The sequence below is a fragment of the Leopardus geoffroyi genome, chromosome B2 (genome assembly GCF_018350155.1).
Source record: "Leopardus geoffroyi isolate Oge1 chromosome B2, O.geoffroyi_Oge1_pat1.0, whole genome shotgun sequence".
In the NCBI taxonomy this organism is placed as follows: domain Eukaryota; kingdom Metazoa; phylum Chordata; class Mammalia; order Carnivora; family Felidae; genus Leopardus; species Leopardus geoffroyi.
In genome coordinates, this window is record NC_059332.1 from 44,892,099 (window position 1) to 44,908,035 (window position 15,937).

The 15,937-nt window shown below is 45.5% G+C and overlaps 1 protein-coding gene across 6 annotated transcripts in view; it reads right to left on the reverse strand.

Moving 5' to 3' along the window:
* Positions 1-15,937, reverse strand: part of ADGRF5 (adhesion G protein-coupled receptor F5) — a 96,390-nt gene that overhangs the window by 56,075 nt on the left and 24,378 nt on the right. For 2 of the 6 annotated variants that reach the window (XM_045498467.1, XM_045498465.1), the window contains exon 1: positions 12,659-12,935. The exons of 1 other annotated variant lie outside the window; for it this stretch is intronic. The gene's annotated coding sequence lies outside the window, so the exon portion shown is untranslated. Of the gene's footprint in view, positions 1-12,658; positions 12,939-15,937 lie in introns of those variants that run through there. 3 more of the 6 variants (XM_045498470.1, XM_045498469.1, XM_045498468.1) reach the window with 2 other exon arrangements.

Below are 15,937 nucleotides of genomic sequence, written 5' to 3' on the forward strand. Positions count from 1 at the left end.
CCAGGGAGAATTGTGTTTCAATCACCAGCTGCTGACTGCCTCCTTTTCCTTTTCCCCCGTGGAAAAGGGGGAAGCAGAAGGCCCTGGAAAAGTGACCCAATTTGCAGATCTGGCAATCAAATACATTTCTAAAATTCTGCAACTCAATGGCTTTTGGAAAATGCTTTGCAATTTAGGTTGCGAGAATAGATATCTAAACCAGATGCATCTGCTGTAGGGCAATTGTAGCAACTGATTCTTTGTTCAAAGGGAACAGGCTTTTGTGGGTATTGAGCAGACTGAGCGGGGTGATAACAACTGCTCCCAGGATGAATTGGGTATTCAGGAGGTGATGTAACCTTTTCGTGCCCCACCTTCGTGCACTATGCTAGCTGGTTCTGGATTGAGACAGTTAATCAAAAGGATGAGATTTAGTCACTGAATGGTTAATGAGCCTCCCTTGACTCATGACGGCCAGGGAGGGACCCAGGTGTTAGAGGGACTGGAGCTGACTCTATATCCTTTTTACCATTCCCCAGAGGTGGCTTTTCTGTCAGAATTAGCAAGAATTATAATGTCTCCAAGTGGTCATATCTGGTCCTTTTGTATAGGCCACTGGCCAATACTGCCCATTGTCCCCATCTTCTCCCAGCTCCCTAGAGACAGGTATTGATTAAATTAACACTCTATTGACCTCTTTGGTGACAACAAAATCACAAGTCAATAGAGATGTAGAAAGGACCCCACTGTGGGGAAGGGAATGTTCCCTGGATGCAGGGGCATGAGAACAGGTACATAGCCATTGCTTACCCAGTAAAGGTAAGAGGTGGGTTCTCCACTTGAGAGAAGAATGCCACCACTTTGAGGGAGACGTAACGTTAAAAGTATTTGACAACCAGTTGTGTATGGGCCTGGCCAATCAGAACAGTGATACCAGCTGAAGATCAGTTCAGTTTTTGGGGTTCCTACATTTTGGGAGATATCTGAAGACAAACTTCCTTTACCTATATCAATAATTTTTCAGTAACTCTCCAGCTCACAGCTGGTGTTCATCTGTGAGGAGGCCAGTGGAGACTGTGGGGCTACTTAGCATGGCTAATGGGCAGAAAAATCCAAATTCACCCAATCAAAAGCATGAAGTAGGACTCCAGATTCAAGGCAATATATCTTCACCAGAATCTCTTTAATTGTAAATCCCTAGAGGTTCTTATGCATTCTATATTCCTGGATTAAATGGCGGACAACAACCAAGAAACACAGAGACAAACAGAGGCAGAGAAGAAAGAAAATTATCTGATGTTCTCAATTTCATTCTCTTTTTAAATTATAAATCTGGGATACTGTCTACTAAAACTCACCAACCTGAATGAGCTGGCTGTGTCTCAGAACCAACTGGGAACTATGATCTCATACTCAGTACAAACCCTGGGGTGATGAGCAACTTCCAGATCTTCTCTGGCCCTATTTTCCTGTCTGTGAAGTTAAGGAACAGGGAGAGGGAAATCAAGCACCCTGACATCATATGCCAGGAATAGGTCCTCAGGATTCCCAGAAGCCCTGTGCTTGCAGGATGAGGGTCTGGCTTCCTTGAAGCAGTCTATAATGACATTCTCTTGCAGAGTGATTATGCATCAGGAACTGCCACTGTGAGACTGGCCTGAAACACATTAGGGAATTATTCTCCCAAATCTTAAAATCACCCACTTTCCTGGAAACCCTTCATTAGCCCTGACTGGCCCATACTTTATCGGGGGAGTGGGAGGAGAAGTAAATGGCCTTGCATGCCTTTGCAAGGTTAGAAGCATGTTCACAAAACGGCCACATCTGTGAGGCTCGATGCCCCAATGTCACCAAGTTGTGTTTCCACACTCCGTCTAAGTAGGGCAAGAGTGAGATTCATTTTGGAAATGATTTATTTCCTAAGCCCTACACAGCTCTGCCTTTTCAGGCTCTCTGGTATCCTCAACCCCTGTCCTCTGGGGACCCTAGCCCAGATACTCTCCTGGTTCCTTCTGGAGAGGAGGAAGGTAAGATGACAATGTGAGCCCAACTTGCTCAGCCTCTGTGACCAGGGCTCTGCTCCCCACTCTAGTCCCACACACATTGCCTCCCTTAGCATTGCCTAGGGGAAAAAGTTCCCTGGAGTATTTGTACATCATCTGCTTCAGTGGTTCTTCTCCCTGGCTGTGCATCAGAAGCATCACCTGGGGAGTTTCTTATTTTCCTTTTTCCATCTGTTTGTTTGTTGTTTTAAAATCACCCTAGACCACTTGAGTTGGAATGTCTAAGGGGTGGAAGCTGAAATTCTCCATCTACCAGAGCTGTTTCTGATGCAAGGGAGGTTTGAGGTCTACAGATCCATATTTTCGGCCACCTATTGTCCTTTCTACATTTCCTTGCACGTTGGTACCTTCTATCACCAGCCTATAGCGCTCTCTACTAAAAAAATTACATAGAAACAGAAGTTTGAGGGGATGCATTTAGGAAGCAGTCAATTATGAATGAATGAATGAATGAACGAATGGAAGTGTGGGCTCCAAGGTGATCTTCCCACCAGTTTTTGATACAATCCAATAGCCAAGGCCGTTAATTGAGATTGTGTTCAACGTCTCGTACAGTTATCAAATGTGTTGCACACTTGTGCACTGGCAAATACAGAGTGTTTTCTGCAGTCCCCAAATTGTGCTCTGCCTGCATAAATTGAAGTGAGCCATGGTCCTTGCCTCCAGGAAGCTCCCAGTCTCATTGGGAAGGCACGCAACATAGACTGAAAAAATATCAACATAAAAACCACTATGTCCTGAAGGTCTACTACGTTCCAGGCACACTGCTAAGTGCAGTAAATAGGTTAGCGCACTTAGTTTCCCTGTCACGATGACCCTGTGAGGTAGGTACTTTTATCCTAATTCATATATGAGAAAATGAAGGCCCAGAGAGGCTGCAGAATTCACCCAGGCCACCCAGCTAGTTGAGTAACAGAGCCAGATCCGCCCCCACGAGGGCCTATCTCCCAAGTGAGCTGCACTGTGTGAGTGATAAGCATGCCTGGGACTGAAGATGGGGGAAAGCTGGGCGAGTTTGGGAGTGATTAGGGTCAGTGGCCAGACTTTGAAGGATGGGTGATGCTTTCACGTGTAACAAGGAAAGAAAAGAGAGTCTCAGGTGAAGGAGAACAGCATACGCAGAGGAAACAAGAGCCCAAAGGGGGAGATTTAGTAGTCCCTGGAGCCCCTCCTGGAGGTTCCCTTGAGCAGCTTGCCCGGCCGCTGTGCAGTAGGCTCAGCCATGGTCCTTAGGAGGGCTTTGTTCTCCTGAACAATTACTGGCACCAGAGAAGGCAAATCTATTTTTGCTCTGACTTGGAAGGAGAATTTGGTGGCATTACAGTTCAGGCGATTCCCTTTTTCCTGTAGTAGACTACAATGGAAAGAGCACCAGTTTGGAAGCGAAACAGGGTTGTATTCTGACTCAAGCTCCACCGCTCGGTAACCATGGTGAGACACTCACCCCCACCGAGCCTCGGTTTGCTGATATGAATGGCAAGGATGCCAGCGCTCGCCTTGCGGCACCGCTGTGGAGATTAGAGATCATGCCCACAAAGCACAAGAGGGCCTGGTCTTCGTGGCAACTTGTTCTGGGCTGCGTTGTATCCCTCCAAAATTAATATGTTGAAGTCTAACCCCCCAGCCCCTTGGAATGTGACCTTTAATTGAAAGTAGGGTCTTTAAAAAGGTAACTTAGTTAAAAAGAGGTCATTAGAGTGGGTCCTCATCCAGGACAGCCAGTGGCTTTATGAGAAGAGGAGATTAGGACACAAACAGACACAGAGGAAAGACCACGTGAAGACCCCGAAAGATGATGACCATCTACCAGCCCAGGAGAGAGGCCTCTGAAGAAATCAACCCTGCTGACATGTTGATCTCCAATTCTAAGCTCCAGTACTGTGAGAAAAGAGATTTCTGTTGTGTAAACCACCCACTCTGTGGGACTTTGTTATGGCAGCCCTGGAAAATTAATTCGAATTCAGTAAAAATGATACCATTCTTTTTTTATTTAAAAAGGGTGAGTGTGGCCCTCTGGTCTGTTGCTTAATATTCATTGAGTGTTTATTTTGAGTATGTTTTTGACGAACATTGAAAAATGGATTATCGGTGTGTCTGAACAGAGCAAAAGAACACACACAATCTGAATTAGAAGACAAATTCGAATTGATCTCTAGTTCCAGCACTGCCTCCATGGAAGTGTGGGCTCCCCTTAGTTTTTCAGATGAGAAAACGAAGGCCTAGAAAGGACTATGTGCCTCAGGAGACCCCACCAAGGGGATGTATACGGGAGGGCTTGTGAGGTGAGCAGGAGCCAGGACAGGCAGGGTAATTGCAACCACAAGAGTGTTAAGATTGATTAGGAAGACAGTAGAGAGAGTAGAGATGACAGCCAAGAACTGAGGCCCAGAGAATTCCAGCAACCAGAGGTCCTGTCAAGGAAGATGATGGAGCGAAGATGTTTGCGAATGAGAGACCAGAGAGGCAGGAAGGAAACAAGGTTAGAAGAGAGTCTGGAACCAGGGAAAGCCAGGTTTCAAGAAGCAGACTGTCACAACTGTGTCCAGTGGTGCTGAAAGGCCCACACGGAGGGGGCTGATTTTGCCCATGGGATTTGGAGACACGATATGTTCTCAGCAAGGGCAATGTACTCGTGATATGTGCTCAGCTCTCCTTGGGGCGAGTAGGGAGGAAATCACATTGGGGGTAGCTGTAGACTATGTGCAAGATGAGTGAGTGTATACAACTTAGGAGATTTGCAAGGTGGAAGAGAGAGTGGAGATGCCTCCCATTTGTAACCTGCTTGGCTCTCATGTCGCATGGAGTAGTGATATTATATGTGTGACTTTCTTTTTTTTTTATTAATTTTTTTAATGTCTATTTACTTTTGAGAGAGAGAGAGAAAGAGTGCCAGTGGGGGAGAGGAAGAGAAAGAGGGAGACACAGAACCCAAGGCAGGCTCCAGGCTCTGAGCTGCCAGCACAGAGCCCCACACGGGGCTCGAACTCATGAACGGTGAGATCATGACCTGAGCTGAAGTTGGACACCCAACCAACTGAGCCACCCAGGAGCCCCATGTGACTTTCTTTTTAAGAAAAGAACTCAATGTATCGCACGTGAGGACTGTATCAAGGGAAGCCATGCCTCTTACTCAACCTTGGCCTGTGGCTGGCCAACTAGACAAGTTACCATCCCCTTTGAGAGAGGCCACAAGCATATCTCCCCGTGTCCTGCTTTGCACGTTCTGGGGAACAGCCTAGATGTTCAGGTAGTTATTTTTTAAACACGTACTTCTGATCAACATAGTAGGTGAGAGACTGAACATAGATCGGCACATACATCATTCTACTCCTGGAGAATAATTCAGAGCAGATTCCTTTTGATGACAGGTGCTAAATTATAACACCAAATTCCAGGAGGGCTTCAACTGCAAATTCTGCTGTGATTATTCCTCATCTCCATGAGGCACAGGGTATCAGCCATAACCTCCCTCCTGAACTTGAGGATTAAAAATCCTCACGTATAACCTTAAGAGCCTGCCTTCATAGATCTGTATTTTCCACGGCAGAGGTGACAAGTCTTATCTTTGCCGACATTATTTAATTAGATGATTCATCCCTCACACATGCAGAAGTATAAGCTAAATATTTATTTAACACAAACACGAAACACAATACCAATTAAAGGACTGCCTTGAACATTTTTTTTTTCTATTTAATTTTCCCTTGCCTTGAAATAAGGTCCCGCAACAGCATTGTGTCAGGGCGGCTCGGTACCATCAGATTACAGAAGAACATTTGTTTGTACACAATGGGGTCAAGTTTTCCAAAACACACTGCCCGTGTGTGCAGCATTGATAACCTTTTACACTTCTTTCCCTGTTGTAAATCCCTGGAGAATTTGAGCCTTTAAGCAAGAGATTGCCATCTTTACGAAAACATTAAGTTCCTCACTCTGCTCTTATCTCATCGATCTTCCTACTTTCATTTACTGTGTGGAAGGGGTTCCCTAAGTCCCAGCAAAACAATGCCGGGGCTGTGCTCCAGCTATGATGGAAGGTAGCCCTGTGGTTGGCTGTAGGGAGGCACTGAGCGGCAGAGGGCTTGGGTGTGGGGCCAAGCCTTACAGATCTGTGGTCCTACCCTCCATCAGGTATTCAAAAGAATACTGGAGTGTTAATCATAAAAGTAATGGACCATTTGGAGCAGTCTCTGGTCACTATGCAGGAGCAGGGGCCGGGGGCCCTCATTCTGGATGGTACAGAGGTCTGCGGGAGGGTCCAAAGGCTGGGTGGCTGAGGCAGAGGTGGGTGGAGGGCATTTGGACACTCCAGGGGCTTGAGGGTCAGCAGTTATTTACAACATGGTTTAAAATATTCCAACATTTTAGGGGTGCCTGGGTGGCTCGGTCGGTTGAGCGGCCAGCTCTTAGTTTTTGCTCAGGTCATGATCTCATGGTTCGTCAGTTGGAGCCCTGTGTCGGGATTGGCGCACTGTGGAGCCTGCTTGGGATTCTCTCTCTCCCTCTCTTTCTCTGCCCTTCCCATGCTCTCTTTCTCAAAACAAACAAACATTTAAAAAATTATTCCAACGTTTTAATGATTGGCAGGACCACTTTAGCCCTCTGTGTCTCCTGCTTTCAGAGACCTCATCGTCTCTGTCTCCTGAGACCAGGCATGGCTGTCCTTGGCCCATGACTTCATTTCTCAGAAATTTTCATTTTCCCTTCTAGGGATTTTGTTAAACTTTAAGAATAAGGTGTGTGTACTACTCAAAATGAAAAAAAAAAAAAAAGTATTATTTCCCCCCAAATACAGTTCCCTGAGAAGTCATGAATATTCCAAGATTTCTTTAATCTGGAGCGTCTGATATTAGCCAGTGCCATTCTTCACTAGTCCTCGTCCTCCCTGGTTTCTTGGTTTCTGATGCCCTTAGTGCCTCCTCGTTCACGGGGCCCCCTTTCCTCTTCCATCACTCTCCCCTTCCTCTCCCATCACTCCAGCTTTTGCTCCTTTCCCTCCTCCTCCCAACTGCCCCACTGTGGACCTGGGTCCTTGGCTCATCCCCCCGACACCCTTTCTCTCAGAGAGCTTGTCCACTTCCATAGTTTTCATTATCAAGTTACATGAGAACTCCAAAACTTTATTTCCACCCTGATCTCTCTGCTCCGTATTAGGCGCATCTCCCCAACCACACTCTTTCCCTCTGGGTGGAAAATTCAGCTCCCCAAAGACTGAATGTCATTCTTCTCTCCCACTGCTACCTCATAACCCATCCCTTTCAAGATTTCCCAACAGCTGGCTTCATCGTCCAGTTCCCCAGGCTCACCACCACACGGGTATTCCTCACACAAGAATCCAGGGCAGGAGAGGGAGCCGCAATGCGACCAGCCCCCCAGTCCTGTCACTGCCTCCGCTGCTGTTTTCTTTCCCTCGGCTGCCACCCTGGTTTGGACACGATCACCTCGCACCTGGATGATTGCAGCAATCTCCTGGATGGGCTTCCTCCCCACCCCACCCCCACTGCCCTGCTCAATAACCCAACACACCGTCGGCAGATTCATTTGCCTAGAACGCGATTTCTCATAGATTGCTGTCTACCGCATTCAAATTCTTCAAACGTTCTCAAGTGACCAGGCAGTATTTGGGCTACTTCACCTGGCACACACAACCTAAATATAAACCCAGCTCTGCCATGTTTTTCTTCCATAAAACTTGCCTGCAAAACAGGCTGACCACTCACAAGTTTTCACCGTACTTTCTTTGGCAAAATGTGTCATAAATACTAACAGTAAGTCTTGGTTGAATGAATGGCTGCCTCTCAGTTTCTTCTCAAACCATTCCTGGCCGCTGAAATGTCCCATTCCTCCTTCCTGAGCTGTCTTTTGGGGTCTCGCTATTCACTTAGTAATGGCAATAATTGCTATCATTTATCAAGACTCGGCTACATGCCAGGAATTAGACTAAACACCCTGCATGAACTAAGCTCGTCTAATCCTTAGGTTCTACCTTGGTAGAACTATCATCGTCCCCGTTTTATAGATGAAGGAACTGAGGCATGGGGAAATTAAATAACACACCCCCACACGGTAAAGTAGTCGAGTCTGTTGCCAAGGCTGGAGCTCTTAGTCTTTACAGCATCCTGCCTCTTTTCTTATCTCCTCCAGAGATGCATCTTTCTCCTGAATACACTGCGTGTATCTGCCGTGTGGACCTTTCTGCAGTGCCCTGTGAGGTTTGCAGCATCGCATAGTAATTGGGCATGACTCATAAGTCAGACTGCCTGGGCTGGAGTCCCGACTTCATCCATTGCTGGCTTTGTGTGCCTCGGGCAACTTACTTAAAACTGTGTGTTTCTTCATCAGTAAAACGGCTACTATAAAAGCACCAGATGTATAAGATTATTGGAATAACTACATGAGCTAACAATCTTTGGAAAACCCTGAGCAGAGTGGCACATAATAAACACTCAGTAAATATTGTCAGGTACTGTTAAAACCCTCAATGCCTGTGTTTGGCCCTTTATTAAGAATCTAAGGTAGGGGCGCCTGGGTGGCACAGTCGGTTAAGCGTCCGACTTCAGCCAGGTCATGATCTCGCGGTCCGTGAGTTCGAGCCCCGCGTCGGGCTCTGGGCTGATGTCTCAGAGCCTGGAGCCTGTTTCTGATTCTGTGTCTCCCTCTCTCTCTGTCCCTCCCCCGTTCATGCTCTGTCTCTCTGTCCCAAAAATAAATAAATGTTGAAAAGAATCTAAGGTAATTAAAGGAAAGGATTCTTTGCCTGGGTAACCCCATAGCACTTAGCAAGTCTATGCAGCACAGACGCTTTCACCACACTGTGACTTCAAAGGTTTCACTTTGGGGATTATTTTTAGGAAATAGGCAAGATTTCAGTTATTGAACCTTTATGACTAGAATCACACCATGTGGGCTGAAATGCTGTGGTGGTAAATTACTTGTGAATTCATAGTGTACCCACAGCCAATGCAGACATTTCAGTCAACAAGCCGCCCGGTGGTACTTACTATGTGCCGAAACCCAGGGGCACCCTGGACTCTGACGTAAAGCTGGCAGAGCCCCTCCTAACGCTCTCCATTCACACACACACATGACAGCCACGAGCAACTCTAACTTGAACTGTATTGAGAGATCTTGGAGGGGATAGTTCTAGGAGCACATTTTATGATTAAAAAATAACCCTGATTTATTGTCTATCCATACCTAGCTCAATCCACAAAGCGGCAGATCACGCAAAGGATAATTAGTATTTCTTTCTTCCCTTTTTTCTGGACACGGGGACACACACGTCAATGTGCCATTGGATAAGATATATGACCCCCAGAATCATTTGGCACCAGAAGAGCACATCCTGTTTACCTCGAACATTTAATCTGGGTTCGTAAAATTCGCAAGGAACAAGGGAGCCAGTCTATCTGCAGTGAAGTCAGGGGTGTGGCCGGGCCCTTGGTGGGGGAACTGGAAATCTCTGCATTCTCACACGTGGGTGTGAGATGGGTCCGTTTCTCTCACAGGCAGACAGCAGCAGCCAGAATCCTAATGCACGTTGCTCACGTGCTCACAGCTGCTGGCCCTTCCGGCCCCAAATGCTTGGCCACATGAACAGGTGTTGCTTCTGCTTCTCCATCTGGCAACTTTCTCTCTTACGGTTGGGACTCCATGGTTCCCAACCCTAGCTATATAAAAGAATCGTTTCGGAGAGAAAAAGAAAGAAAGAAAGAAAGAAAGAAAGAAAGAAAGCAAGAAAAGAAGAAGGAAGGAAGGAAAGAAAGAGAAAGAAAGAAAGAAAGAAAGAAAGAAAGAAAGAAGAAAGAAGGAAAGAAAGAAAGAAAGAAAGAAAGAAAGAAAAGAAAGAAAGAAAGAAAGAAAGAAAGAAAGAAAGAAAGAAAGAAGAAGGTAAGAAAGAAAGAAGGAAAGAAATAAAGAAAGAAAGAAAAAAGGAAGGAAGGAAGGAAGGAAGGAGGAAAGAAAGAAAGAAAGAAAGAAAGAAGAAAGAAGGAAGGAAGGAAGGAAGGAAGGAAAGAAAGAAAGAAAGAAAGAGAAAGAAAAAGGAAGGAAGAAAAGAAAGAAAGAAAGAAAGAAAGAAAGAAAGAAAAGAAAAAAGGAAGGAAGGAAAGAAAGACGAAAGAAGGAAGAAAGGAAGGAAAGAAAGAAGAAAGAAGGAAGGAAAGAAAGAAAGAAAGAAAGAAAGAGAGAGAGAAAGAGAGAAAAGAAAAAAAGGCCCTGCCCAGATCTCTTTCCCAGAGATTCTGATCTAGCTGTTCCAGGGAAGTACCTGGGCATTGTTTTCTTTTTGTTAAGTTTCGACGGTGATGCTAATGGACAAGTGTTGGAATCTGCTAAAATCTGGCCCAGGCAATAGCTTGGTCTGTCTGTAGATTCCCAGCAAAACTGGGAACCCATGTTGCTAGGAAGCTGACAGAATCCAGCCACACACGTTAATTCTCTCCTCTGCATGACTTTTATTCTCACCTTACTGACCCCAAGAGGGGCTGGGAAGCCGGAGACCTCGGTTTTTTTCTTATCTTGGTGCCCCAAAATGATCCATTGTGTGATGCTGGGCAAACCGCTTAATCTCTGAACCTTTCATTTTTGTATTCCATAAAATGAGATAGGATATGTGTTTCTCCTGAGGTGGGGTGGAAGAAGCAGCAGTCCCTGCATGGGGACACGGTGACGTGATTACTCTGATTAGCCCAGGAGAAGGGATCCAGGCTGAAGGAGCACGGCAGAATGTCCAAAATCAGCAGGGCCAAATGGCCTTCTAGTTTTGGATAGGGAAACTTTGGAAAGGCCAAGAAAATACCAAATAGCAACTGAAAGTATTTTGTAATTATTCTCGGGTTTGACATTGTAACTTCTTTCCAAACTGTCTCTCCATGACCCATATCGACTGGTTCATAGGGAATTTTTCTTATTCACTTGTCTCATGACATCGTGCAGGGGGAAAAAATAGATGGTTACCTTTTCACAGAGGGCCAAAAGAGGTAGAAACTGAACTTACCTGTTTTTTTTTTTTAATCTATTATCCATTAAATAAAAAGGGAATCTCTCCTACCCTCATCCTATCTTCCCTGAACCAACCACTTAATCTAACTAGCTTCTAGCTAGTTAGCTGGCTAGCTAATCATTCATCTATCTATCCAAGTTCATTTTCCTTTGCTTTCCTTTCCTTTGCTTTCCTTTCCTTTGCGTCCTTTCCTTTCCTTTCCTTTCCTTTCCTTTCCTTTCCTCTTTTTTCTTTCCTTTTCTTCCCCCTTTCATTTCTAAAACAAGGCTGCCTTTGATGGCCTTCAAAGAAAGAAGGCCAAACCTCCAGAAAATCCAGAGTTTAATCTGTGGGATGCTCTTATTTTTAAAAAATTATTTATTTATTTATTTTGAGAGAGAGCATTGCACATGTGAGCAGGGGAAAGGGACAGAGAGAGAGGGAGAGAGAATCTTAAGCAGGCTCCACAATCATTGTGAAGCCCAGTGTGGGGGTCAATCCCACGACCGTGAAATCAAGATCTGAGCTGAAATCAAGGGTTGGACACTTAACCAACTGAGCCACCCAGCCGCCTATGGGAAGCCATTATTAATAGTGAGTGCCAAAGCCAAAATCAACGCAAAAGTAATAATGACAAAAATGAACAAAACTCTTTTGGACTTTTCTAAGAGTCAAAAGAGCTGTCGACACCTCCAGGTATCATTTTATCTTTCAGTGAGAAAAGGTGTTGTTAAAGATCGATAAATGAATCTGACAATGAGGATTTGTTGTGCTCTGTGCCTTGGCTTGTCCTGAGAGCAGAGAAGACAGAAAACAACTGACAAGATACACAGCAAATTATTGATGGGATAATTTGGGGGAGGAGAAAGACATAGTGGGTACTGGAGGGTGTTAGAAATATTCTATTACAGGAGGAATATATTCATGTGCTACTTATATAATTCAGAAATGAAAGACCAAAAACATCAGCCCTTTATGGAAGGAAAAACGGAGTGGCGGTGAAATGGCAGGGCCTGGCTCTCTGCAAAGCGTAAGAAAACATGGTTTAAGCAAGCCACACATCAAAGAGCTTTTCCTCCTTCTAGAATGCTCAAGGCCAAGTCTGCCCAGCTCTTAAACTCAGCACTTTTCTTGACTTCCTTCCCAGCGCTGACTGTAAACGCTTTCCTCTCCATCATGGGCGGGAGGTGACAGTTTAACATTGTGGAGATCGCCCGTTACCCCAAGGACTGCCTGGGAGCTGAGATATTAGCTGGGCACATGGATGCCCGGCCATGGAAATACTCATGGCGGCCTTCATGCATGCTCTGGTCTTTATGGTATTTTCTGGCTCAGGGACGGGAAAATTCATTTTAAAAAGAAAGAAAAAAAAAAAAAAAAGGAGAACTCTCTTCATTATAGAGGAAACCCTTAAAAGATGCCTTCTAATTGCCGACACTCAGTCTTCCTAAGCACAGCCTCGTCAACTTGGCCAACAGCCTGAACAATGCTCTTGAGCAGATATGCTTAATGCTGGCAACATACATGTGACAGCTATACAAAAGGAAGTCAGGCAAAGAGGATCATAACTGGACCGAGGCGCCCCCAGGGTCTTGCTACAAACGGAGATGAACCACAGTAGAATGCCTGTTACCTGTTCAGCACCGCAGTCCCCAGGCTGGCTTCTGCTCTGATCAGATGTCTAAAATCATCCAGGTTTCCACTATGAGGCCATGGGCCCCATGCTCTCCAAGGAAATCTACACCTGATGAAGGGAAAGCCAAGCAGGATTCATTGTGAGGGCTCCGTGCCGAGCTCTGCCTCACCCCTCTCCCGTGCCTCCCCTGCAGTGATCCTCCAAGCCTCACAGAGCCATCCGTTGAGAGGCTCGCTTCTGTTTGAAAAACAAGAAGCGATTTCCTGGTCCTCTTCCCCGGATGGCGTGCGCGATTTCCCTTACGCCCATGGGAAGTCCTTCAGATCCTTCTTATCTAGAAACCTCTCCGCTGAGTGGCCAGACTTGTTTGGCCAATGCCCCTAGTTCTTGCTTTTCTTTCACCAAAGGAAAAAAATCAGAAAAATGAAACCAAAGCAAACTCCAAACGGGTTAGAGCTAAGGAGTGGTGTGGGATGCACTGTTTCAACCTTTGAAAGATGTTCACTAAATCAGACTGTGTTTTCAGAGCGGAAGGAAAGTAGAATTATCGATGAGTTCTTATTTCTGGTAGCATCAAGAAGTCAGAGAATTTTTTAAAAAATCCCCAGAATATGAAAAGACCTAAAGATACTCTTAGCCCCAGCGCTGGGAGAGCTACACTTCAAATCTGCCACATTAAGGGGACAACTGTGGGCGCCTGGCTGGCTCCGTCGGCTAAGCGTCCGACTCTTGATCTCGGCGCAGGTCGTGATCTCACAGTTCCTGAGTTCAAGTCCCACATCATCAGGCCCCGTGCTGATGATGCCGAATCTGCTTGGGTTTCTGTCTCTCCTTCTCTCTTCCCCTCCCCTCCTTGTGCTCTCCCTCTCTCTCAAAGTAAATACATGAATTAAAAAAAAAAGACTTAAAAAAAGGGGACAACTAGTTCTCTCGGATTTCCAGGAACACTCTGGATGCTTATGCATCCAATGCTGCGATGCTTCAAATATCATCTTGATAACAGCACTAATATTTAAAGATAAGGAGATACATGGAAAAGGGCCGGTTGGCAGGCTGTATTCAGGTTGTTGTGTTTAAAGACGACTTATAATCAGAGTTTTGAGCTGGAAGTGACCTACCCATCCTCATTTTACAAGTCAGGCACCTGCGAGCCGGGGAGAAACAGCGACTTGCCCACGGTCAGAACACAGATGAGACGTGATAGATCATCACTCTCGTTCTCATGCTTTAGTGTGGGGAGTGTTGTTCAGGTAGCCCTCCTCTGGACCCCTTCCCATGGAAAGGCTGAGGCACGAGGCCTGGGCTGGGCTCGGCCAGTGTCAGACTATAGGGATTCAGACTGTATTCCCATGGGTTTCTATTTATGTGGCCTCGTACACATGACAGCACGTCGCTGAGACTTGGTTTTATTGTGTGTGAAAGTGGCTAACACCACCGCTGAACGTACAGGTTCCCGTGAGAGCCTGGTATAGAGGAGGAGAACTGTTACTATCTGGGGCCCCGGGCTCTAATCCTACAAGCTCATACTCTTTTCCTATCCCACACCATCTCTCTCTCCTTCTCGCCCACCTTCCCATCTGGTCAAAGCTATCCCCGGGGGCCCGCGTGGCTCAGTCTGTCGGGCATCCGACTCTTGGTCTCTGCTGAGGTCATGACGTCGTGGTGTGTGAGTCTGAGCCCCGCATCAGTCTCTGTGCTGACAGCGTGGAGTCTGCTTGGGATTCTCTTTCTCCCTCTCTCTCTCTCTGCCCCTCCCCTGCTTGCTCTCTCTGTCTCTCTCAAAAAATAAGTAAATACGCTTAAAAAAAGCTATCACCCGTAGGCATGTTGACAACTACAAGTAGTAATCAGCCCTGAGACAAAAGTGAACAATTTTGACCAAAAAAGAGGATAGACTTACTATGATGAGCGCCGGGGCTTGTATGGAAGTGCTGAATCACTGAATCATGCCCCCTGAAACTAATATCACACTGTATATTAACTAACTGGAATTTCAATAAAACCTTAAAAAAAAAACAAACAAGGAAATACCGGACATCCCAATACAGTTGTGACTCTCACTTGCGAAAACAAAAGATTAACCATCACAATATTACTCTACCTCTTGGTAGTGATTCTCAGTTGTGTTCTCCAGTTAGCTTCACGTCGTCGTGGGCGGACTTGGTGTTTATCCACCACAGTCGACCCTCCACTTCCTCCTTGCTGCCAGCCCAAGCTAGCTGGGGAACTCAGGGAAGGCAACCAGGCTGTCTCGGGCCAGGTGGGCATCGTGATTGGTCTAAAGCATGCGGATCTCATTCTCCTTGCCGGACATTGGGGCATGCTTGGACACGAAGCCAAGTGAGGACACACATTACCTCTGGATTCACCCTTAGTGGGGCAATAAAAGCCCTTATTATTTAATCCAGTTCCAGTTGGGTTTTCCATTATTTGTAGCTAAAAGCTAAAAATCGTAACCTGGTGAATCACGATGAAGAATAGATCTTTTGGGCCTATCTGTAATACTACTCTTGGCCTAAAAAAATATTAGGAAGAGTATTAAGACACATACACATGGAGTCAAATGGCTTCAAATCATATCCTAAAATATTCCAAATTAATTTCCTATGCTAAATATACGAAGTATTGACTTTTTCTGTAAAGAATGGATAGAGATACTCTAGATTCTTTATTACACTAAAAATCCAGAATACTAAATGTACATAGTGGAAAAGTGCCCAGGTCTTGAAAGCCCAGAGTAGGATGGCGGTGAGAGTGCCGACCCCAGATCTGCTAATAGCTCTGTGCAACCTCAACAGGTTATTAGTCCTTCTGCACCTCAGTTTCCTCATTCATAGAATCGGAGTAATAATAATACCTACCTAAGGGTTGCTGTGAAGATTAAAATGCTTGCAAGAGTGCCTGGCGCATAGAGAGATGGTGTAAGTGTTGGCTACTGTTATCTCTACTGAAAAGAAATTTTTGTTGTAATAATAGCTGTGCATGTGGATTTGGTATTCTCCTTTGCTTTCTGCTAGCGTTGATTTCTTTCTCCCTTCCTTCCTTCCTTCACTCCTTTCTTTCTCTCTTCTTTCTTTCTTTCTTTCTTTCTTTCTTTCTTTCTTTCTTTCTTTCTTTCTTTCTTTCTCCTTTCTTTCTAGAGCACAAGCAGGGGAGAGAGGCAGAAGGAGAGGGAGAAAGAATCTTAAGCAAGCTCTACACTCAGCACGGAGCCCGACGTGATGTTCGATCTTACGACCCTGGGATCATGACCTGAGCAGAAATCAAGAGTCAGAG